This window comes from Leucoraja erinacea, chromosome 4, assembly GCF_028641065.1.
Source record: "Leucoraja erinacea ecotype New England chromosome 4, Leri_hhj_1, whole genome shotgun sequence".
In the NCBI taxonomy this organism is placed as follows: domain Eukaryota; kingdom Metazoa; phylum Chordata; class Chondrichthyes; order Rajiformes; family Rajidae; genus Leucoraja; species Leucoraja erinaceus.
Window position 1 is genome coordinate 18099105 of NC_073380.1, and position 24415 is coordinate 18123519.

Here is a 24415-nt window from a genome sequence, read left to right on the forward strand (position 1 = left end):
AACAATTTGGTTCTTTCTCCGGGTACAGAATAAATTGAAAAATAAATGAAATCATGCCAATAAAAGAACAAGACCCTTCTCAACTTCAACAATTTCCTTTCAGAATTGTTACTGAAAAGTTCAGATATCTTGGAATTTACGTGACTCGAAAGTATTCCTCTCTGTTTAAAATAAACTTCCCACCATTAATCACTAAACTATATGCTTACATTTAATGTTGGAAAACCCTTCCTATCTCCCTTATTGGTAGATTAAATGCCATAAAGATGTTCTTCCTTCCGCAACTTTTATATTTATTTCAAACAATACCGATATATCTCCCTAAAAGCTTTAAAAAAAAAATTGATTCTATTGTCACTAACTTTATTTGGGACTACAAAACCCATAGAATACACAAAATACATTTGTGCAAATCCAAAGGAAATGGAGGATTAGCTCTAACTTTTTTACTACTGGGCAACTAATATTAAAAATATCACTTTCTGGTTGGCCGATACATGTCAACATGTAAATTGGTTACAAATGGAGAGGGAAGATTGTTTGCCTTTTAGTATAGGCTTGATCCTCCTATCTCCAATACATTTGAATAAGTCAACGTATGAGCAAAATTCGATAATACATAGTACTATCCGTATCTGGAAACAGCTGAAATTCATTCTTAAATTGAGAATCATGTCTTTCCTTCCTATTGCAAACAATCCCTTGTTTAAACCGTCTACTTTAGATATGGTGTTTGTTCAATGGAAGAACCTGGGAATCAATACGGTGGGAGACCTCTATAAGAGGACTCTCTCTTCATTTCAAGAACTACAGGAGAAATATTTTAGATACCTTCAATTCTGAGATTATGTGAAAACAAATACACAAGACTGTCCTTTTATGGGTTCAGATATATTAGACGATTGTTTGAATAGACGAGTAAGTTGATATCTTACATTTATACCACTCTTCTAAATATTGACACCCCACCTTCTGAGATTTATAGGTGAACATGGGAAGATGAGCTGGGTTTACCTATTTCAAAAGATATATGGTTAGGAAAGCCTACTATACATGCATTACTGTTCTTTAAATGCCAGGCATTGCCATACAATTCAAAGTATTGTATAGGTTATACTACTCAAAGACCAAACTGAATAAGATCTTCCCAACTGTCTCCCCTCTCTGTGATAAATGTCACTTCCAAGAAGCTACCCTATACCATTCTTTTGTATCCTCTATAAAAATACAAAACGTCTGGACGGAAATATTCAATACCATTTCTAAAACACTCGAAATTCAATTGGAGTCAGATTCAAAATTAATAACATTAGGAATGTTAGAGGGATGCCCTAAGTTAACGATATTCCAAAGACGCTTCCTTGATTATGGTTTAATAACTGCGAAAAAACTTAAATTTTGGAAAAAGATAACAGTCCCCACAGTGAAGATGTGGATCACTGAAATGACCGAGACACTACATTTAGAAAAAATAAGGCTTGTTTTGTCTGACAAATCAGATCAATTTTTCAAAATATGGTCTCCTTTCATTGAATTTCTTCAACAACATAATGGTTGAACACAAATTCAAAAACGGATTGGGTGAGCGGGTGTAGGGAAGGGTAGTGGGATATATCTCCGCTTTTTTGTTTTAACTTCTTCGTTAGTTCAGGTGTTTTTCTTTTTTCTTTCTCGTATCTATTTCAAAATTATTTTTTTTCTTTTTCCTTTCTTCTTCCTTTCCTTTCTTACCTTTTTTCTTTTTACCAATTTATTTATTAGTTTATAAAATGTTAAAACTGAAGCTGTACGAAAATTGTATAATTGTCATGTCGATCACTTTCTCCTTGTACAATCACTTCTAATAAAATAAATATTAAAAAAAAAATCCATCTCTCTCTGTCTTAAAACTATCCATTGATGGCCTCCACAGCCTTCTGTGGCAAAGAATTACACAGATTCACCAACCTCTGACTAAAGAAATTCCTCCTTATCTCCTTTCTAAAGGAACGCCCCTTAATTCTGAGGCTATGACCTCTGGTCCTAGACTCTCCCACTAGTGGAAACATCCTCTCCATGTCCACTCTATCCAAACCTTACAGCTGATTGCAATTCATGCAAACCATTCACCCACCCTATCAAGAGTAAATCAGCATTGTAAGGAAACTAGCCACGGTCTTCACTTAAACAAAGAAGAGACAATGTTCTATTATAATTGCTATTTCATGGCTATTTGGTAGCATGGGTTCATTCAGAATCAGCCATCTCCTTTAATCGCCTGCCTTATATTCATAGATGTTTGCATTTATTCCAAATCTTTAAACTATCTATCTATCTATCTATCTATCTATCTATCTATCTATCTATCTATCTATCTATCTATCTATCTATCTATCTATCTATCTATCTATCTATAAAACTCAAATCAGTCCGCCTGCCGCCGTACGGCGTCCGCCGCGCGTTTCTTCCTTTGACGCTACGCAACTCCAAAACCGGACGCTCAATCTCCGAGATATTTTCCATTTCGGTAGAGATTTCGCTTTTCTTTCTAAGTATCCGCTCCTCATTTCATTTCGTCGTGTTGAAGTACATGTTTTTAATCAAATCCTTCTCCCCCCCCCCCCAAGTATTTCAAAAATAAACAGGCTTCTCCATTTACATCAGCTTCCAACACACTTCGAAACAAAGTTGCAAGAGAGGAACACTGAACTTTTCACTGCTGCAGCAGGCAGGGCAGTGCTGGAAACTTACATTTGGCAACGGGCTCAGTTCCAATGGAGGAGACGGGTGCATGGTGGAATATTGGGTTGGGGGATCACACCATTGGGGGAGCAGACCCAACGGGTCTGCACTTGGTCTAGTATATATATAAAACTCAAATCAGTCCGCCTGCCGCCGTACGGCGTCCGCCGCGCGTTTCTTCCTTTGACGCTCCGCAACTCCGAAACCGGATGCAGAATCTCCGAGATATTTTCCATTTCAGTAGAGATTTCGCTTTTCTTTCTAAGTATCCGCTCCTCATTTCATTTCGTCGTGTTGAAGTACATGTTTTTAATCAAATCCTTCACACCCCCCCCCCCCCCATGTATTTCAAAAATAAACAGGCTTCTCCATTTACATAAGCTTCCAACGCACTGCCAAACAAAGTTGCAAGAGAGGAACACTGAACTTTTCACTGCTGCAGCAGGCAGGGGAGGGCTGCAATTGAGGGAGGCAGGGGAGTGCTGGAAACTTACATTTGGCAACGGGCTCAGGTCCAATGGAGGAGACGGGTGCATGGTGGAATATTGGGTTGGGGGATCACACCATTGGGGGAGCAGACCCAACGGGTCTGCACTTGGTCTAGTATATATATAAAACTCAAATCAGTCCGCCTGCCGTCCGGCTGCCGCCCGGCTGCATTTCTTCCTTTGATTAATTGCCACGCCCAATCCAGACGCTCAATCTCCGAGATATTTTCCATTTCGGTAGAGATTTCGCTTTTCTTTCTAAGTATCCGCTCCTCATTTCATTTCGTCATGTTGAAGTACATGTTTTTAATCATTCCCACCCCCCCCCCCCCCCCACCACCCCCAAGTATTTCAAAAATAAACAGGCTTCTCCATGTCAGCTTCCAACACACTTCAAAACAAAGTTGCAAGAGAGGAACACTGAACTTTTGACTGCTGCATCAGGCAGGGGAGGGCTGCAATCTTACATTTGGGAACGGGCTCAGTTCCAATGGAGGAGACGGGTGCATGGTGGAATTTTGGGTTGGGGGATCACACCATTGGGGGAGCAGACCCAACGGGTCTGCACTTGGTCTAGTATACTATTAAAAGTCCCATCTTGTTTGTGTGTGTGTGTGTGTGTGTGTGTGTGTGTGTGTGTGTGTGTGTGTGTGTGTGTGTGTGTGTGTGTGTGTGCGTGTGTGCGTGTGTGCGTGCGTGCGTGCGTGTGTGTGTGTGTGATTGTATTTTCGCCAGAACGGTACATGGTGGCACTGAAACATTTGCACAATCTTACTCAGCTTTTTCCCGTCGTCAGTCAAATTAAGTTTCCTTCAGATTTGATGTTATATTTCTCAGGTTATTGATATTTAAAGGTTTAAAAAAGCCAATTTTAACAAGGCTTTTATTGTTTAAATCCTTGCTGCACCAGATTCCAACAGACTTCGATACAAAGTTATGATACAGGAAGACTTTGCGCTTCTACCAAGTTTTCACCTGAATGCGCTATCACAGTCCTCCACCTGACTTTTCCAACAATGTTGCCATCATACAACGCTTACTCCAGCTCCTGACAGCAGGTGCTTCAACATGAGGGGGATGGTGAATTGCTATTACAATTGGCAGGCAGGGTAGTGCAATTGGAAGTCCAGTGTGGGGGAGGCAGGGGAGTGCTGGAATCTTATGTTCGGGAAAGGGTTGAGTTTGGGGACCACGCCTCCCGTGGGGACTATGGGTTAGTGTTGCAATATTGCGTTGGGGAATGGGTTGCGATGGGGAACAGATTGCATTGGGGACCTAGCCTCCCTCGGACAGGGACCCAGCTAGTCTAATATATCTATATTACTAAAAGTCTGATCTTGACCACTTCGTATTGTTCTGTATATTGATTTTAGAAAAAACGCTGCCACCTATGGCTGTGATTTTTGGCCATCTTACTCAGAGTCCCCCTCTGCTGCGCAGGACAAGATATTTTTTCCCATTGATTAAAAATAAAAGAGTTATTGGTGTTTAAAAAATGTTGATATTCTCTTTCCTGAAGGCCATGCCCCTTCTAGAGGAACTATAAAACCCATAAGTGTTGAGTGCCACAGTCAGTCTCTGCAAGATGGGGGAGCAAGAGGGTCACGTCTCTCAGTCTGAGCTGTGAATAACACTGAACACACGTCTACTAAACTGTGAGTGGTTTTACTGACCTGTCAGTGCCCTTAATTTGGTTTGAAAATATAATTTGGAAATGCTAAAGTTTGGAAATGCTAAAGCTGTGTTGCCTTTGGTTTGGAAATGCTAAAGCTGTGTTGCCTTCAGTGTGGAAGTGCTACAGCTGTTGTTGCCTTTGGTTTGGAAATACTAAAGCTGTGTTGCCTTTGGTTTGGAAATGCTAAAGCTGTGTCGCCCATTTAAAGTTGCCTTGCTTAATTAAAGTTGCCTTGCCCAATTAAAGTTGCCTTGCCCAATTAAAGTTGCCTTTCTTAATTAAATTTGCCTTGCCTAATTAAAGTTGCCTTGTCTAATTAAAGTTGCCTTGCCTAATTAAAGTTGCCTTGCCCAAATTAAAGTTGCCTTGCCTAATTAAAGTTGCCTTGCCCTCTATATAATTAAAAGTCTAATCTTGACCACTTCCTGTTTGTGCTTTATATTGATTTTGGAAAAAACGCTACCACATATGGCTGTAATTTTTGGCCATCTTACTCATAGTCCCCCCCCGCTCATCAGGTGTCGAGGACTTTCCCCATCAATGAAAAATAAAAGAGTCATTATTGATTAAAAAATGTTGAGATTCTCTCCCCTGTCAATGACGCCATGAAGGCCATGCCCCTTCTGGTGGGAGGGGGGCAAGACAAACCCAGAAGTGTGGGCATGGCTCAGTCTCTGCAAGATGGAGGAGGGAGAGGTCATGACTCACTGTCATTAGTGGCCTTGCACTCTGCTTGAAATTATATGAAACAGCACTTGAATTTGGTGGCTTTGCACCCTGCTTGAAGTGGTAAGAAACTGCACTTGAATTTGGTGGCCTTGCACCCTGTTTGAAATGGCATTTCAAGGAATATCCATGAGTCAACTGCCGGCCCACCAGCCATGAGTGAGTGAGCTGTCAGCAGAACAGGCTTGAGTGACTGAGCTGCCAGCCCAAGAATCCATTTGGCCCACAATGTCCATACTAGCCCTCTGGAAACCATTCCCTTCAGTGCACAACACCCATACTAGCGCTCCAGAAAGCTCCACCCCCCCACTGACCACCAATATTGGAATTGGTGGGGGGAGAGGTGGAATATTGTGTTGGGGGACCTGCCCTTTTGTGTGATGCTGGGATCCAACGGGTCACATTTCGTCTAGTATACTATTAAAAATCTCTTGTTTCTATGTGTCTGTCTGTGTGATTGTATTTTCACCAAAACGGTACACGGTAGTGCTACAACCTTTGCAGAATCTTCAGCTTTCTCCCATTGTCAGTCTAATCAACTTTCCTTTAGATTTTGTTATATTTCACATTATTGCTATTTAAAGGTTTAAAAAAGCCAAATTTATCAACATTTTTACTGTTAAAATCCTTCCTGCCGCTTCCAACAAACTTCGATACAAAGTTGCAATACAGGAACACTCTGCGTTTCCACCAACTTTTCATCTGAATGGGATATCACAGTCCTCCACCCGACATTTGCACCAATGTTGCCATCACTTACTCCAGCTCCAGGCAGGACAGAAGGGGGAGGGTGAATTGGTATTGCAATTGGGGAAGTGCAATTGCATTTTTTAAGTCCAGTGCTGGGGGAGGCAGAAGAGTCTTACGTTCAGCAACGGATTGATATGACTTGCCAAAGCTTGGTGGACATTAGTTAAGATTAGTTTAGTTTATTGTCATGTGTCCGGAGGTACAGTGAAAAGCTTTTGCTGTGTGCTATCCAGTCAACAGAAACACAATACATGATTACAATCAAGCCGTTTACAGTATATACCATAGATACATGATAGGGGAATAATGTTTAGTGCTAGGTAAAGCCAGCAAAGTCTGATCAAAGTTAGTCCAAGGGTCTCCATTGAAGGAGACAGAAGTTCAGGACTGTTCTCTAGTTGTCGTAAGATGATTCAGTTGGCTGATAACAGTCGGGATGAAACTGTCCCTGAATCTGGAGGTGTGAGGTTTTCACACTTCTATACCTTTTGCCTGATGAGAGAGGAGTGGGTCTACAAAATGTATTGCAGTTACTCTCCTTGGTGAGTCCACGCTCCCAACCTCACAACTTGCAGCACCAAGAACGAAGAGGGCAGGTATATGACATCTATATACAGCCCCCTCCATGTCATACACCATCATGGCTTAGAAGCACATATTTTGGTCCTTCATAGTCCCTACCCAGTGTCACCACTAGAAGGAATACAGCGTTTCAAGAAGATAACTCACCACTACCTTCTTATGGCATTTAAGGATGGGAAATAACGATGACAATCCTGAAAAACAAGTCAATAAAAATACAAATCAAATGTAAACAAAATATTTGTTGCAATATTGGTATTCAAAATTGAACTGAGCTCTAAAATAAGAGAATTCAAAATATATACCCTTTTTAAATTAATATTTTTACTTATTTCAATATACTTTTCTGATGCCATTGGACTCAGTACTGATTCAGCCAGGTGCACTTCAGTACTGAAGAGTGTGCATCAGGTTATCCTGGTTAATCTCAGGACAACACGAGTGTAATTTCTCCTGAGGGCTTAGCCCATTTAGGTGATTTTTCCGGCGACTGTCTTAGTCATAGCAGGTCGCTGAAAAAACGGCGACTGAACAACAATATCTACGACAAGCTCAAACAACCTACCACCTAGTCAACGTCTAGCTACAGCAAGCTACCGACAACCGGTGACCCATCAGGACGTCCACCTACGACCACACCAATGACAACCTATGTCCACCTGCGACAAGCTATGACCCTGTCGCCGACAACTGAAGACAACAAAGACAATGCTGTCGCCGGTACCTGTCGCCGGTTGACATAGGTAATGGCCAATGGAATTCACCGGTCAGTACCGGCGACAACCTACGTCACCTGGTGACAACCTACATCATCCTGGCGACAACCTACGTCATCCTGGCAACCACCTACAACAGCACCTACGTCAAGAGAAGTCAAGCTATGGTCATTGGCGTCAAGTGCATGGTTGCCGACTGTCGGCGAAAAATTTTGAACATTTCAAAATCCAGTGGGGACTGGAAAAATGCTACAATTTTTTGGGTGACTGAGGAGACCACTCAAGACCATACAGACCATGTGGTGACAGCCTGGTCGCCTGTAGTCGCCTAAATAATTGCCTAAGTGGGACGGGCCCTTAAATGTGAACAGAGAGCGGAGATGAAGGGATCTGGTATTAAAGGTGTAGAATCAAGGACAAGACCAAGAGCTCAAGGTATCAAATTCATTCCGAAAATAAACATTTCACTCCAGCCATTGATCCGCAATGTTAGAGATCAACAGCATTGCCCACAATTAAATTCCCTCCAGCTACGCTGTTAAAAAAAAAACAGAAGAATCTGTAGTATTTAAAATTTGTTCCATTACTTTAACTGAAAGTGGTTTTTAAAGTTTTTTCTTCAGAGCAAATGGATCAAGTAACATTTTTGTAATAATCTATTAGTGTCTGGCACTTTTAATAGAATGTTACAAGAGTGCAACTGAAAATCCATAAGATTACAAAATTTGCTTAAATGTGTTAATAGGTTCATGGCTGCGTGTGGGCCCAGTGGGTTTTCAGTTGGTTGATTGATTAGTGCTGCAGGTCCTCCCTGTTCTGCCTTGGGATTTGACTGTAAATGCTGCCAAGACTGTTACATATAAATTTATCTTAATTAGATCTGAAAGACCTGCCACAGCAGAATAGTCACACCGATTAAAATGAAAAACAGGAGAAATTACTGATCAAATTAATCATAATGTCGGGTTACAGCTGTAGGTCTGATGTAATTTGCCACTCCAGTGAGTTACATCGGTCGAAGCAGAGGAAAGAGGGCTGGTACATGCTGATCCATAACACCAGCTGGCTCACCGCAGCTCATGAGAAGCTCTTATTCCGTTCAGACTTGCAGTCCACGCTGACATCAGAGTCTCATGACTGGAACAAAATATGCCTGAAACAAGTTCAACCTCTTAGCCAAGTGATTTTGATATCAGTGTAATTTAACACCAAGTTTCTCATCCTCTTAATTATGTTGAAGCGCAGGTTTACTTCGGAAAAGTCCAAGCTGATGAACTATGCATATTTACTTGATGCTTCGCTTGAGCTAATTCCTTCATTTACAGGGAGGTGAGGAAGAAAAACATTGCCAAGGTGGGGGTGCAGCTGTAGTTTAATTTAGCAATTAAAACTGCTTCAATTTTTCGATGCTACATCGTGCCTATCAATACTATTTCTGATTATATGTAATGCCCAATACCCTGCCGCCCCCCCCCCCCCCCCCCACCCTCACATCAGTCTGAAGAAGGGTTTCAACCCGAAACTTTACCTATTTCCTTCGCTCCATAGATGCTGCCTCATCCGCTGAGTTTCTCCAGCATTTTTGTCTACCCTGGTTTAAAAGTCTGCTGCCAAATTTAAGAGAAACTGAGTGAGCCAGCCGTACTTAGGCACTGCTCTATTTTTACAGCTGTATTGTCTCTGACTAACCAGTGATCTTTAAAAGATCTGCGAATGAACAGTCCTTCACTTAACCAACTACTTAGAGGTAGCACGGTGACCCAGCAGTGCCAGAGACCCGGGTTCCATCCCGGCTACGGGTGCTGCCTGCACAGAGTTTGTACGTTCTCTCCGTGATCGCATGGGTTTTCTCCGAGATCTTTGCTTTCCTCCCACATGCCAAAGATGTACAGGTTTGTAGGTAAAGGGCCTGTTCCACTTTCATGACCTAATTTACGAGTTTGCCCTTGACTCATACTCGCAGCACCGACGTCACAAAGTCGTAGGAGGTCGTAGATAGGTCGTAGATAGGCCGTGATGCTGGTCGTAGGTACTCGTAGCATCAAGTAGGTTGGGACGTTTTTCTAGCCTGATGAAAAATGTCCACGAGTAAAAAAGGTCGTGAATTAGGTCGTGAAAGTGGGACAGGCCCTTTAATTGGCTTGGGTAAGAATTGTAAATTGTCCCTAGTGTGTGGGATAGTGCTGGTGTACGGGGATTGCTGGTCAGTGCAGACTCGGCGAGCCGAAGGGCATGTTTCTGCACTGTATCTCTAAACTAAACTAACCCAAATATGGAGACAGCGATATACAAGAGCATTACAGATCCCCAGCAACATCCCCTGTGCTACCAGGTAACATTCATATCAGTTCAGTTAACTTCTACACGACTAGATAAATATATATAAGTATACCTATATATAAATATTAAAATTATATATATATATATATATATATATATACTGAACTTTTCTTGCTGTTTATTAAGGTGTTTCCAGAGTACCTGTACTATGTTTACATATTCTGTTGTGCTGCTGCAAATAAGAATTTCATTGTTCTGAGTTGGAACATATGATGTTAAAACACTCTTGACTTGACTTGATTTCATGGACAACTCTTCAGCTCTGCATCAATGCCATAAATGTTGAGGAGACCCAGGCTGGTGAGTTGCTTCAGAGCAGCTAATTGTCCTTTGCAGCCTGGCAATTTAATGGAATTATAGCCCTGGCCCTCTTTTAAGTGATTTGTACGTAGCCACCTTCCCATCATAATGGCTACAGGATGCTGGAAACCAATTAACCACCCAAGTACTCATTTTCATCTGCACTTAACTCCCAGAGAGAACAAATGTACATCGGCACTTCATCTCAAGGAGGACAAATGTAACACAAATATAGACTTGTTAGGATTGGACCCTGCCTGATTGGGTGTTGGAAGCAGATTCAGTATTGGCTTTCAACGGAGAAGTGCATTAAATCGAAAAGAGGGAAAACTACTGAGCTCTGGGGAAAGAATAGATACATGAACTAATTGGATAGTTGTTACTATGAGCCAGCCCATACAATCTATGATGGACTAAATGAGTCGAGAGTCTGCACACGGCATTAAAGAGCTGTAATATGAGCAGTACATGCTCATTCCTTTATTTGCTTTTATTAACAATGGGTATCACAGTTCTTTGCCCTTAAGCACCCGCGCAATCCTCAAGTCTCCAAGCTCCAGTTTGTGTGTGCATTAAACCTTTTTTATGATCACAATGTCTCATCCCAGGCTGTTTGCAGTGCGCAGTATAGATAAACTCATTACATATGAGATTGTTCCAGTAAGTCTCTCAGACAGTGTCTGCAAACAGGAGTTTGGGTTCTGTACTTCACAGACCTCTTGGGACACCTGCCCTTATGATCAGTTTCCAAATGTGTTTTCCTATTTAACTCTTTGTGTGCTGGTGCTCAGGTATCTTTTCTGGTAAGCAGTTCAAAATTCATGTTATTTTTCTTCATTATTGAAAATTGAATTGACACTGTGCCATCAAGTTTCAGAAACAAAGAACAATAAATACTGATATATTGTGTGTTCTGCCCCTGAAATTTAATTGGTCATGAAGATTTGCCTTGTTTAGTTTCGAGATATGGAGCGGAATAGGGCCCATCGGCCCACCAAGTCCGCACCGACCAGCGATCCCCGCACTGACCAGCAATCCCCGCACATTAACACTATCCTACACACACTAGGGACAATTTACACTTATACATAGCCAATTAAACTACAAACCTGTACGTCTTTGGGGTGCGGGAGAAAAGCGAAGATCTCTGAGAAAACCCATGCGTGCGCGGGAAGAACATACAAACTCTGTACACACAAGCACCCTTAGTCGGGTTCGAACCCGGGTCTCTGGCATTGCAAGCGCTGTAAGGCAGCAACTCTAACGCCACGCCACCGTGCTGCCTTGTCATTTAGTTTCTGGCCAAATTCCAGGCTTGTGCTTGTCTTTCTCAAAATTTGAAATCTCTCTAAAAAGTGTGTGTGTGCTGTGATGCTGCTTGCTACTGAGGGATTTCTTACCATCCTGACTGCATTTTAGCAAGTATCAGTTCAGCTTAAATTCAATGTAACAGAAAACAATGACTGGTCACATGCTGGTGAAGAATGCTAAATATTGTAGTTGGGAATTTGATGTACAGTGAGATAGAGGAATGTCTTTTCATTTATAGAAACAGAGCCATTGTGGACAAGACTGCTCTAGTGCAATACTTCTTAAAGATCCTAAATATAAATACTTTGTACAATTTTAGCCTTGCATCCATAACTGCCTATATGCTGAGAAAAAACTAAGGTAATCTGGTGAATTATTAAATACACCAAGGCACTCGGCTTTAATTCTGCATTGTATGTAATAAACCTTTCCATATTTAGAGGAGCTACATCCTTAACCTCCTAAAGATGGTGGGCGACTGATCCTCTGTCCATAGTACAGTTTGACTATTTGCAGCAAATTGTTACTGTACAAAATTGGCAACCAAATCATAAATCAGTCTATCATTGACACCAAATGCAGACTTCACACGAGGTTCTTCAAAAGGGCCGATGTAAGGTTCACATACAGAATATGGAAAAGGTTCACACGAGGTTCTTGGACTGGTTTCAAAAAGGGCCGATGTCCAAGGTCTAACCCTGCAATGTGTTCAATTTGGCACAGTTTTGCATAATTTTATTTCTGAAATTTCCAGTGTTCCATCTGTAAACCTGCTGTTTTGGTATTGGCAATTTTTATTTCAAATTTCATATACAAGACTCATATACAAGAGGTTTTACCTGCTATATATACCTGCTATATATACCTGCAGGATTTACACACAGTAGGTATGTTACAAAACTTACCTTCAGCTGTACTGCAGTTCTGCCACTGGCTGTGTGCGCGACTTTGGCGCCTTTGAGAGGGGGGCGGGTTTAAAATGCAGCCTGTTGAAATCAAATCTTTGTCAGGCTGTTTAGTTGCTGAAGAAAAATCGCTCTGACTGCCGTTTTATCAAGTTTATTAAAAATAGCGTTGGATAATTTAATCCCAGGAGTAAAATTAAAATCGTCTTCTAAAGCCGTCAACGCCGACAACGGGACGGATCTCACGTACGGGACAAAGCAAGGTACGGCATTTATTTTTACATATAAACGTGCTTCTTAGGATGCCTTTAATCAAAATTTCACATTGCGAAAAGGTGACGAACCGGCAGTGTTTTTCCAACTGATATGGGGTTTAAATTCACCGCAAACTGCAACATTCCAACCATTCGCGTTCCACAAATTCCCACTCGCAAGATGATTAAATGGCCATTAATTTACGGGAATTAAACACTAAATTCCTTCCATTTGGCCTATAAATTCATGACAATGAGATTTAAATATCATGTTATATTGTGAATTCTTGTGTGAATGTTATTTGGACACAGGCTATTTAAAAATGTTAACCTTTTCTTAAGAAATGGATAGATGTTCAGATCTATGTAATTGAATTTTGTAATTAGCTACAATTAGTTAACTAACTAATTATATGCTTTAATTTCAGGTCTCCCAAGTAAGATTGTTTCACATTTGTTTCAGCATGCTTCAATCTATAATAACTGAAAATGTAATTCAGTTCTCTTAATTTTAAAAAAAAGTTATGGGCTTTTGACTGTCCTTGATCACAGCATTTGAGTTAAGTCAATTGAAAAGCAATAGGGAACAAGATGCTAATTAACGAGTATGAAAATGGCCATAACTTTTTTAATACAAGATATGAAAGCGAATTAGGTGTCAAATTAAACTTCTTTTTATGCTTTATCTGATGGGATAAATTGCAGACTTGATTTTTTAAATCTCAAAATTTTGTAACATTGCTACACACAGTGCATAGAAACGGTTCACATGTTAACCAAAGACCCTGTCTCTTCCTCATAGAATCCCATGTTATAATCTGGATAAATATCTTAATATCTGCCACTATTTATCAATCGACCCATCTCTTAGTATATTTTCCCAGTCTAAGATCAAGATAGTTTATTGTCATGTGTCCCTGATAGGACAATGAATTTCTTGCTTTGCTTCAGCACAACAGAACATAATAGGCATTGACTACAAAACACATGAATAAATAAACAGACAAAGGGTTATTAATGTTCAGAGTTTTGTCCGAGCCAGGTTTAATAGCCTAATGGCTGTGGGGAAGTAGCTATTTCTGAACCTGGTCGTTGCAGTCTTCAGGCTCCGGTACCTTCTACCTGAAGGTAGCAGGGAGATGAGTGTGTGGCCAGGATGTTGTGCGTCTTTGATGATACTGCCAACCTTTTTGAGGCAGCGACTGCGATAAATCCCCTCGATGGAAGGAAGGTCAGAGCCGATGATGGACTGGGCTGTGTTTACTACTTTTTGAAGTCTCTTCCTCTCCAGGGCGCTCAAGTTGCCGAACCAAGCAACAATGCAACTGGTCAGCATGGACTCTACTGTGCACCTGTAGAAGTTAGAGAGAGTCCTCCTTGACAAACTGACTCTCCGTAATCTTCTCAGGAAGTAGAGGCGCTGATGAGCTTTCTTGATGATTGCATTAGTGTTCTCGAAACAGGAAAGATCTTCAGAGATGTGCACGCCCAGGAATTTGAAGCTCTTGACCCTTTCAACGATATAAATGGGACTGTGGGACCCCATCCTACTCCTTCCAAAGTCCACAATCAGTTCCTTAGTTTTTCTGGTGTTGAGGGCCAGGTTATTGTGCTGGCACCATATGGACAGTCGTTCGATCTCTCTACTATACTCTGACTCATCCCCATCAGTGATACATCCCACAACAGTGGTGACGTCAGCGAACTTGATGATGGAGTTCGCACTATGACCGGCTACGCAGTCAAGAGTATAGAGTGAGTACAGCAGGGGGCTGAGCACGCAGCCTTTAGGTGCTCCCGTGCTGATTGTTATTGAGGCTGACACATTTCCACCAATACGAACAGACTGTGGTCTGTGGATGAGGAAGTCGAGGATCCAATTGCAGAGGAATGCGCAGAGACCCAGTTCTGCGAGTTTGGTAACCAGCTTGGAGGGGATGATTGTGTTAAATGTCGAGCTGTAATCAATGAATAACAGCCTGATATATGAGTTTTTGTTGTCCAAGTGGTCCAGAGAGGAGTGGAGAGCCAATGAGATCGCATCCACCATTGATCTGTTGTGGCAGTAAGCGAAATGCAGTGGGTCCAGGTTTTTGTCGAGGTAGGAGTTAATTTGCTCCATGATCAACCTCTCAAAGCACTTCATCACCACCGGCGTTAGTGCCACTGGTCGATAGTCATTGAGGCACGTCACCTTACTCTTCTTGGGCACTGGTATAATCAATGCCCTTTTGGAGCAGGTGGGAACCTCAGACCTCAGAAGTGAAAGGTTGAAGATGTCCGTAAAAACTCCAGCCAGTTGGTCCGCACAGGTTTTTAGAACACGACCAGGTATACCATCAGGCCCAGGCGCTTTTTGAGGGTTCACCCCTCTGAAGGATTTCCTGACGTCGGCCTCTGTGACTGGGACTGAAATACCATCACAGTGAATGGGGGCTCGGGAAGGCACATCTGTGTTCTCCCTATCAAACCGTGCGTAAAAGTAGGGACGAGTGGGCTGAAAGATGGCAGATGGAGTTTAATGCTGATAAGTGTGAGGTGCTACATCTTGGCAGGACAAATCAAAATAGGACGTACATGGTAAATGGTAGCGAATTGAAGAATGTAGGTGAACAGAGGGATCTGGGAATAACTGCGCACAGTTCCCTGAAAGTGGAATCTCATGTAGATAGGGTGGTAAAGAAAGCTTTTGGTGTGCTGGCCTTTATAAATCAGAGCATTGAGTATAGAAGTTGGGATGTAATGTTAAAATTGTACAAGGCATTGGTGAGGCCAATTCTGGAGTATGGTGTACACTTTTGGTCGCCTAATTATAGGAAGGATGTCATCAAAATAGAGAGAGTACAGAGGGGATTTACTAGAATGTTGCCTGGGTTTCAGCAACTGAGTTACAGAGAAAGGTTGAACAAGTTAGGGCTTTATTCTTTGGAGCGCAGAAGGTTAAGGGGGGACTTGATAGAGGTTTTTAAAATGATGAGAGGGATAGACAGAGTTGACGTGGATAAGCTTTTCCCACTGAGAGTAGGGAAGATTCAAACAAGGGGACATGACTTGAGAATTAAGGGACTGAAGTTTAGGGGTAACATGAGGGGGACCTTCTTTACTCAGAGAGTGGTGGCTGTGTGGAATGAGCTTCCAGTGAAGGTGGTGGAGGCAGGTTCGTTTTTATCATTTAAAAATAAATTGGATAGTTATATGGACGGGAAGGGAATGGAAGGTTATGGTCTGAGCGCAGGTATATGGGACTAGGGGAGAATATGTGTTCGGCACAGACTAGAAGGGTCGAGATGGCCTGTTTCCGTGCTGTAAATTGTTATATGGTTATATGGTTATATGGTTAAAACGCATTGAGCTCATCAGGAAGTGATGCTTCGCCGACATTCGAGCTGCCTCCTGATTTCGCCTTGTAGGAGGTGATTGCATTCAGGCCCCGCCACAGCTGCCGAACATCTGTCTCATCCTCCAGCTTGGAGCAGGTCCCTTTTGGCCTTTTTGATGGCCTTCCCAAGGTCGTATCTGGTAAACCAACTTATCATCAGACTTGAATGCCCGGTGTCTGGTCTTCAGAAGAGTGCGGATCTCAAAGTTCATCCTAGGTTTCTGATTGGGAAACACTCGGAAGGTTTTGATGGGGATGCAGTCCTCCACACATTTCTTAATGAAGTCTGTAACGACTGTGGCATATTCGTTCAAGTCCGTTGCCGAGTCCTTGAACATTGCCCAGTCTACAGACTCTATACAGTCCTGTAGTTGTTCCCCCCCCCCCCCCCCCCCCCCCCCCCCCCCCCCCCCTCGACCAGCTCTGTACTGTCCTCCCCTCTGCGTTAGACAACACCTTCGTATCATTATGTGCCGATAGTTTGGGTCCTGCGGTTCTCATCCTCAAACTGCATCTAAAATAGTAAGATTAAACGCGAACTTACCAGTTTGAAGTTTGATCTGTATTTTATGAGGAGTTACGATGCGGGATTACGTGAAGAACCCGCTCAGCACGCATGCGCGGCATACTTTGAACATGTTTAAAGTATGCCGCGCATACTTTAAACATTTTTAATCGTTTAACTCGTTTAATCTTACTATTTTACTTCGGAGTCACGTGAGTGATTCCGTGAACATTTCAAAGCTCTGTGATTTCAAACCGTGTAACTGTTATTACTACATCACTGCCGAAGTCTTTGAGGGAGGAAGTGTGTTATCGTAACCAACCAATGAATCTGTTTGTAGAAAAACACAATGGTATTTTTTAACAATAACAACAAAGAAATTAAATTGCTCCCCTGGGCTTAAATTAAATATTTGCACTGTAAAATCTTTCCTGCAAATAAAACAGGTTTTGCCAACGGCTTATTATAAAATTTCTGAACGGTCTTTCGCCCCACCATCCTGCTGTAGCCAGGATGTTGTTTATAGGCACATCCATTCTTTTAGCCATCGACGTGGATGCTGCCCTGGTGGAATGACGTAATGCCGTGCATGCGTGCTGAACGGGTTCTTCACGGAATCACTCACGTGACTCCGAAGTAAAATTGTGTCCTATTTTAGTTACTACCTCCAAGAGGATATGTAATCACACAATTTCCTATTAATTATTATTTATGACCAAATCTAAAATAGCCTTATAGTCCATAAGATCCTGCACTAACACTTTGGATGCACTCCTCAAATTCTTCCTTGATGATAACCTTTGGTTCATTCTATGAATGCGTAGATTAATATCTCTCCTGATAATTGCACTTCCCTTCGATCGCAACCCATGTACTTCCCCATTTATGCTCCACCCAATTGAGTGGTCACTTTCTGAGAGCTGAAAGAAGACTCTTACTTGTGACTTCTTTCTAATACTATTTATAATTTCATCCCAAACCTACACTACATTGCTGTCCACTGCCTCTTTATCATGACTCAACAACGCTCTGATATAAACAATGCTAGCCACCTCCTTTCCCTTTTGGCCTGTTCTTTTGGAACATTGTACTAATTGGGCCCCCAGCCCCGGTCACCATGCAGCAATGTCTCAATAATTTCACACTCATGCGTTACTCTCTGTACTGTTAGTTCATCAATCGCACAGTGATTGAAGGCAGCATGCATATGATACATATTTTTTGCAGGCATCAAGAATAGATTTGGGAACTACTGTAGAATTAGCAGTGGCAGTATCTTTCCAGAAGTTGATGTTCTTGATGTGGTTTAATAATAATCATAATATCTTTTATTGTCATTGCACATCAGTGCAACGAGATTTAGTAGGCAGCTTCCAACCGATGTAAAAGAAAAGTAAAATAAATAAATAAGCTGTGTGACGTGACCATCCGAGGGAGACAGTCCAGGGGGGGTGGGGGGCACTCAGCAGGGCCGGTTCAGAGCTGCTATAGCTCTGGGAATAAAGCTGTTTCTGAGTCTGGAGGTTCGGGCGTAGAAGGCCTTGTAACGTTTGCCGGAGGGAATTAGTTCGAACAGTCCGTTACAAGGGTGTGAGGAGTCTTTATGGATGCTGACGGCTTTCCTGAGGCACCGTGTGTGGTAGATGCCCTCCAAGGCTGGTAGCTGTGTCCCAATAATCCTCTGCGCTCTGTGGACGACGCGCTGAAGAGCTCTCCTCTCCGCCTCCGTGCAGCTGAGATACCACACAGAGATGCCATATGTTAATATGCTCTCTGTGGTGCAGCTGTTGGGGCAGACCAGTCTTTTTTAATGTCCTCAGGATGAACAGTCGTTGCTGTGCTTTCTTGACCAGTGCAGCGGTGTTGGTGGACCATGTGAGGTCCTCTGAAATGTGAGTGCCCAGAAACTTAAAGCTGGACACTCACTGTGTTTATCCTGTGACTTGGATGAATCATGAGGTAAGGGCTCTGTAGACCAGCTCCTATGTGTTGGATCTGCATTGAAGATGTGTATTGTCTCGTCGAATCTGTGGGCTCATGAATCCACAGAGTGGAAACGCGCATTTGGGATGGCACTGACAACTGAATTCATTCATCGGGAAGATATAGAAGTCCCGCAGAAGAACCACAGCACCTCAGAAGCTATCAATCGCTTTTCCCCTTCTCATGTCAAAAGCATGCTGTGCCACCTGCAGCAGACACCGGCCATCCACCTTTAGTTGCAAAGGCCGCACCAGAGTCCATGGGACTGGTGCGTCAGCTTCAATTCCAAGTGTCTTCAGCGAAGAAGAAAAACAAGGGAGAGTTTCCATATTTCCCAGGCCGAGGATCTTGACTATCCATATAATTGCTTTTCGAAGGCAAGACACAGTTTTTATTTCTGCAGCCAATTTGATACTCTGGAAAACAGCTCCTCTTTCTGTTTAGGAAGTAACTGCAGATGCTGGTTTACACTGAAGACAGACATAAAATGATGGAGTAACTCAGTATCTCTGGATAGAAGGAAAGGGTGACATTTCAGGTGACACTTCAGACTTCTGAAGAAAGATCTCGACCCGAAACGTCGCCCATTTCTTCTAACCAGAGATGCTGCCTGTCTCCCTTTCTGTTTTCTGTTTTCCTACACAATGAAAATATCCCAGTGCAAGTGGCTGTTGTCCAATTGTGTGTAATCGGATGCATTCTTCCCATTTTTTTTTATTAGATAGAACAACTGAGGGGCTGCGTTTGAAAGAAAATTCCTTGCGCTGTGCAATTTCTGGAGTCATGTGTCCCATTGTTTTGTGACAAATCAAGATAACCATGTCAGGAAACATCAAATGGAAATATTTGGGTCTTCAAATTGAGCTTTATTATTCTGCACCGCACAGCAAGATTGCTGATGTCAGCCACGCAAGCGCCCCTTATGCCTTGAAATCCCAGTAGTATCATATATTCCATTTCATATAAGTGCAGATCCACAGATTATTTTTTATCAAAACTTTAATAACAACGCAGGACCAACATTTCAGCAGAATTCCTCCAGTACAAATGAGCGTAAAAAAGAAAATATTAGCAAAGAGATCGTTAGATATTGCTGTTAGGGCCAATGGAATGGAGTGGTGTGCTCACAACAATCTCTCTCTGAACACTAAAAAGACAAAGGAGATCATCACTGATTTCAGGCGACATAGAGTGGAGCTCAGGCCACTGGAGATAGGGAGCGAGGAGGTGGAGAGGGTGCCTAGTTTTAAATTTCTGGGGATCAACATCAGTGAGGATCTTAAATGGTCTGTGAACTCTGCTGTAGTTGTAAAATAGGCGCAAGAGACTTTACTTCCTCAGAACACTGAGGAAGGCCCATCTGTCTGCTAAACTGCTGGAGTCTTTCTACCGCTGTTCGGCAGAAAGCATACTGACTTACTGCATAGCTGCCTGGTTTGGGAACTGTTCAGCAGCTGACAGAGCAGCTCTCCAGAGGGTGATGAAAACTGCCCAGGGTATCATTGGACTCCCCCTGTCCCCTCTGGAGGACATTTACCACTCCAGATGCCGCAGCAGGACCTGTAATATCGTGAAAGACATTACACATCCTTGTCACCACCTTTTCACACTGCTGCCCTCAGGAAAAAGGTACAGATCGCTAGTCACGCACTGCCAGACTCAAGAACAGCTTTTACCCATCAGCAATCTTGGAACTGAACTCTGTCTCGGGAGCAGGTTATGGGGAAGGAGAAGATGTGGGAGACAGTGTTAATTTGTGTAAATGTGAATCCATGGGTGGGTTTGGGGAGGGAGGGAGTGTAAAAAGTATGAGTATGTGAATGTTTGAAGTTCTTTTAAATGGAGAGACACAGTAATCTCGTTGTATGTGACACACGCAACGACAATAAAGCATTCTGATCTGATCTGATCTGATCTGATCTGATCTGGAATCAAGGGATATGCGGAGAAGGCAGGAACTTGGTACTGATTTTGGATGATTAGCCATGATGATATTGCACCTATTTTTTATGTTTCTCAACACACATATTTTCAGTAATTTTCTTTTACAATCTATTTTGGGCTGCTTAGTATGTGCTAAGATTTTAGACCATTTAAAAACGTTATTTTGTCAATGCCAATGTTCCTGTCGCATCCATTAAATGGGTAATTTATTAAACAAACCATGTGAGGGTTCTTATCATCTGCAAATTAACTACTGAGTTTATCAAATGTGATTGTAAATTCATTATAACAAACTGAACGGTAGGTGGCTAAACGGCTGGCTGCAGTTGCCCTTGCCCATGTCTGTTTGAAAATAGCTCAAATCACCTCCATTGATTGAGTGTTGCACAGAGCAGAGTGTCCAAGCAGGATCTTTTATCTCTCCTAGATAGACACAAAATGCTGGAGTAACTCAGCAGGACAGGCAGCATCTCTGTAGAGAAGGAATGGGTGACGTTTCGGGTCAAGAGCCTTCTTCAGACTAATGTCAGGGGAGACCAATTCACTGGATGTTTTCAAGAGAGAGTTAGAATGGCCTACTCCTGCACCTATTTTCTATGTTAGGTGTCATGGAAAACATAAAGATTGTTTCAATCCTCAAGGATGGATGAGATCCATTCCAGGATGCAAAAGGAAGCAAACGAAGAGATAGCTCAGATGGTTTTAGTATTTTCATTAGCCACGTGCGAGGTGCCAAAGACAGGAGGATAGCTAATTTTATAATTTCATTTATGAAAGATAGAAGGGGAGAACTAGATAAGCCTGGTGAGCCGATATTAGTGGAAGGAAAATAATAACATTAAAAAATCCTATTCAGTACAGATATCCTAAGGGACTGGATTTAGCTACATTCGGAGAAGCAGGGACTGATCATGGCATAGTCAGATGGTTATCTAGATGTTCCAGTTATGAGTGTTAGGCCAGGGAGATGGCGTTTCCTGTGATCTGTCACGACTGTAGGCAAATTGCAATGGATCAAGGTTGTTTGGGAGGCTGGAATTAATGTGCACCACGACCTGCCTCTCAAAGCACTTCATGACCGTGGACGTTAGAGTCACTGGACGGTAGTCATTAAGTCACACTAAGTTATTTTTCATTGGATGATGGTGGTATCCCAAAGGCAGGTGGAAACTTCAGAACGGGTTGGGGAGATGTTAAAGATGTCTGTGAATACTCCTGCCAGCTGGTCCATGCAGGCCTTGAGGATGCGGCTGAGGACTATCCAGGCCAGTTGCTTTCAGCGATTCACTCTCAGTAAAGAGGATTGCCATCTGCAACTATGACCAGGGTTAGAGGCTCATCCAAGGCCCACGACGGAACAATGGGGGCCTGGCATGGGGGTGGACCTCCGTGAGGGAGGAGGAGAGGGGATGGAGGGGGAGGGGAGAGGGGGAAGGGGGGTGGGAGGGGGGGGGAGGGGGGGGGGGGAGGGGGGGGGGGGGGGGGGGGGGGGGGGGGGGGGGGGGGGGGGGGGAGAGGGGGGGGGGGGGGGAGGGAGGGGGGAGGGGGGGGGGGGGGGGGGGAGAGGGAGGGGAGGGGGGGGGGGGGGGGGGGGGGGGGGGGGGGGGGGGGAGGGGGAAGAACAAAGGGGGATGTGGTGCGGATACCTTGTAACTTTATCAGGGCCCTTTATGTGGCGACTATTTATATACCTTGGCCAGGTATGCAAAGAATTTCACTGTGACTTGTCACGTGACAATAAAGTATTCGTTCATTCATTCAGAGTAGATGGCGTCATTCCATCTTATTCACTCCATAGTTTTCACTCCCCTTCTTTTACTCGATACGGCGTTGGCTGAAACATGCAAACCCTGGATCGAACTTTTCCATGAGTATTACAACTGAAATTCCACCCATCACGTCTTTTTCCATTCATGATTACGTTAAAGATGTACATTGTTTCTCCAACAATTGTTTCCCCTAGCGTTCAGCGGTCCATGCAAATTTCATGCAACAGTGCATGCACGTTCTTAATCTCCACACAACAGCACCAACTTACTCTATCACGGTGCTGTGCTAGTTCACGGTGCCACTTCCCCCTTCACCACATTCCAACAAAAGACTTTTGTGCTTCCTGTCATGCATCAAAGATTCCAATTTCAACAACTCTTGAAGTTTAATACTCCACTGGATTTTCCTTCCACTTCACTTTCCTCTGATCCAATCTCCACTGGCAGCCTTACCCGTTGCTATACTTTCACTATTTCTCTGAATTTGCTTCTCTCTCATCCTAAATCATTCGCTCTTAAAGGTCTTGGCTTAATTTCCCAATATTCCCAACCCAATGGATTCTAAGTCCAACATAATGACAACGTCTTCTTGTAAAGCCTTAACTCCTTTCCCATTACATTGACAAGAAGCCTCTATCCCAGACTCTGAACCCTTTTTTCCCCATCTTCTGAATTCCTGACACCTCTGGTCGATAATAGTCTTTCAATCCATCTATCACGAACCGTTGCCAGATCAACAGACAGTATAGAACATGTCAATTTCCCCCCTGGATTTTTAATCACAGTATCTCTCTCTCTCACCACCTCCACTCTCTCACTCTCTCTCTCTCGTTTTTTTTTCATTTTTCAAAAACTTTATTCGATACAGTCATATGATACAGCACATCAAAACATAATCAGAAATTACACTATAACAAATAATCATTATAGTACAACAGTGCATTCATTGTTTACAATACTCTCAACCCCACGCGGTGACCAGCACCCACGGAAGGCCTCCAGAGTCCCCATGGACACCGTGTGTTCCCTCTCCAGGGACACATGTGCACGGACGTAGGCCCGATGGAGGGGCAGGCAGCCGACTCTAGCCTGACCATCGACAGCCCGCTGCCTGGACCCGCGAATGGCCATCTTGGCCAGACCAAGGAGCAAACCCACCACCCCGATCGGCTCTTTCCACTCCCTGCCTTGTGTCCGAACACTAGGATCGTGGGACTAAAATGCAACCAGAACTTGACGAACAACCCCTTCAGATGTTGGTATGAGGCAGTAGCCTCTCACACTCCATATACAGGTGGAAAACGGTCTCTTCCTCGCCGCAGAAAATACAGGCGGCGGACGAGCCCGTGAACCGACTCAAAAGTTTATTACATACCACCGCTCTGTGCAGCACTCTCCACCCCAGGTCCCCAATGTAAAGGGGAACAACTCCCTTGTGGAGAGACCCCCACTGGGGACCTCCCCCACCTTCGGGTGGTAACACCGTCCGCCATGGTGTGTCGGAATGGGAGACAAAGGAAAGGAGGTGCAGAATGCGCAGGAACATTTTGTACAGTACTCTCTCTCTCTCCCTCTCTCCCTCTCTCTCTCTCTCTCTCTCTCTCTCTCCTCTCTCCCTCTCTCTCCCTCCACATCCAATAGCTTTACCTTTTCTGAGATCCTGCCATTGTGCTCTCCGCCGAATAGAACGTAAATCGAACTAGCCTCACCATTTAGTTGTCTGCAATGGCAGGTCAGACATTGGATCAGCTGCAAATGCCTCACCTCCTGACAACCCTCAACCTGCAGAGTTAAAAACCTACAGATGCTGATTAATGCATAAATGGACACAAAGTGCTGGAGTAATTCAGCAGCAGGCAGCATCTCTGGAGAACATGGGTGGATGACATTTAGGGTCGAGACCTTTCTACAGACTGATTGAATGAGGGAAGTGAACGGTGTAAAAGGGAAGAGGCAGGGCAAAACCTGGTAGGTAAATGGTCGACACAAGCGAGGGGGATTTTTTGACAGGCAGATGATTGGAACAAAGGCCAGAGAAAAGAACAGAAGGTGTGAGACAATTTTGAG

At 43.3% G+C, this 24415-nt stretch overlaps 1 protein-coding gene across 2 annotated transcripts in view; it reads right to left on the bottom strand.

The window, feature by feature from the left end:
• Window positions 1-24415, bottom strand: part of pou6f2 (POU class 6 homeobox 2) — a 462178-nt gene that overhangs the window by 106641 nt on the left and 331122 nt on the right. The window lies entirely within an intron of this gene.